The sequence below is a fragment of the Tursiops truncatus genome, chromosome X (assembly GCF_011762595.2).
Source record: "Tursiops truncatus isolate mTurTru1 chromosome X, mTurTru1.mat.Y, whole genome shotgun sequence".
Lineage (NCBI taxonomy): Eukaryota > Metazoa > Chordata > Mammalia > Artiodactyla > Delphinidae > Tursiops > Tursiops truncatus.
In genome coordinates this window covers 7,988,706-7,990,663 of record NC_047055.1, presented here as the reverse complement: position 1 = coordinate 7,990,663, position 1,958 = coordinate 7,988,706, and the positions used below count along the sequence as shown (strand labels likewise).

At 50.2% G+C, this 1,958-nt stretch overlaps 1 pseudogene; it reads right to left on the bottom strand.

Moving 5' to 3' along the window:
* Positions 1-1,158: 1,158 nt before the first annotated feature.
* Positions 1,159-1,745, bottom strand: LOC101335511 (transcription factor 7-like 1 pseudogene; annotated as a pseudogene).
* Between the last annotated feature and the right edge of the window lie 213 nt (positions 1,746-1,958).

The following is a 1,958-nucleotide window of genomic DNA, read 5'->3' as shown; positions in this document are numbered from 1 at the left end:
TTAAGGTGATTAATAATATTCATTTGTTTGGGGCATTGGGATATTAAAACCAAACTACACACTACATCATCATAATCAGAATGTTTCATGAATAATCACATGAAACAAGATAAGCAGAGCTTTTATTTTAGGGACTATATGACTAACAACCTACTTCAACTTCATATCTCATAGATAGCAAAGTGAATTCTAAACAAATCACACAAGATTTAAAAAAACATTTTTTTCTTGCAATGGCAATTTTATTTTCTTTTGTGAAAATAAACTGGGAGTTTGAATTGTTCCCAAAACCCCCATAAAAAGGAAAGGAAATACAGAAGAAGTGTGTGAGGTGATGGGGGAGGGAGGAGGGTCTTTAGAGCTTTGGCAGATTGTGTTAGCACGGACCGACCCAGGTGACAAGAGCCAGACCTCAGAGCCAGGTCCTGTCTGACACTCCGGGGCTGTGAGGGGACATCTCGACTAGTAAGCAGGTGGAGCACAGGCTACTTCGCTGAGGAAGTTGCAGGCACCTTGAGTCCCTTTAAATGCGGGGAAGAACCATTGCAGAGGACCTCTTCCCCCCAACAAAAGCTGGAGGCTGGGGCATTAGGGCCACTGAGGGAAAGGGGACGCTGGTGGAGACAAACGAGGCCGAGGTGTCTTCTCACACGGTGACAGCCTTACACTGGGCAGAGGACGAAGGTGAAGGCAAGAACCCACGGAGCTGAGCAAAGGAGAAAAACGTGGGCCAAGTAAAAGGGAATGTCCAGGAATGCGATGTAGATGAAGAGGCTACGGGCTAGAAATGGCAGCAACGGCCAACATGCAGGCTGGGTGGGGGAAGCCGGGACGCGGGGGGTGGGGGTGGGGTGATGGGAAGAGGGAGGAGGGCAGAGAGTCCAGGAGGTAGAGACAGAGGTGCCTTCTGCCCAGGTCCATCCACCGCTGCACATATAGGAAGAATAACACACTACTTTTCAGTTCTTGTTTTTTAAAGGTTTTTGTTTTGTTTTGTTTTGTTTTTTTAAAAAGCCTTAAGATCAGCTACTGGTTACATCTACAAAAAGTAAAGGACTGCTGTTACCAGTCACTTTACAGAACAGTCTGAAGTGGTCAAATATTGACCAATAAAGTTCCTTTTTTTTTTTCTTCTTCTTCTTCTGCTGCATCATTACTACTCGATGAGTCACGTGACAGCCTGCATAGGTCAGGGGGCAGCTTAGTGGGCAGGCTTGGTGACCAAGGAAAGAGGCTGGGCCTGGAGCACGGGGAGGGCCTGGTGGGCATGGAGCGTGGCTGGGAAGGAAGTGGGGGACGTCAGCAGAGCTGTGGGCACGGACCCCAGGGGGAGGGGCCGGGACAGGAAGGGGGGCTGGCTGCGCATCTGGCCAGAGGAGGTGGCGGCAGCCTTCGCTGACAGGAAGGCAGCTGAGTGGAGAGCCAGCTGGGCCCGGGTCTCTGGCTTGGTGGTGAGGGAGAGGGGCTGGGCTTGCTCCGAGTGGGTGGCAGCCGCGGCAGCCGGGGAGGCCAAGGCCGCTGAGGCGGTGGCCGGGGAGTCCAGCATGCTGCCGAGGGAGGAGGCAGGGCTGTCACAGGGCTTCTGGGGGCAGGTACCTGACACATGGCTTCTTCCTTTTGGAGGCCAGAGCACCTTCTGCCTCCTGGACTTGCTGCTGGGAGGGGGTCTGGGACAGCTGCTTTTCTCACTTCCTCTTCTTTTTCTTACCGTAGTTGTCCCGGGCTAGTTCAACTTCATATCTCATAGATAGCAAAGTGAATTCTAAACAACAAATCAAATATGATTTTTAAAAACATGTTTTGGCGGCGCCGTGCAGCTTGTGGGATCTTAGTTTCCCAGTGGCAGTGAAAGCGCAGAGTCCTAACCAGGGATCACCAGGGAACTCCCTCAAATGTGATTATTAAATGTGTATTTTTAATGAAACTTAATTTTGTGATAGTATAAATAAAACCGTTTA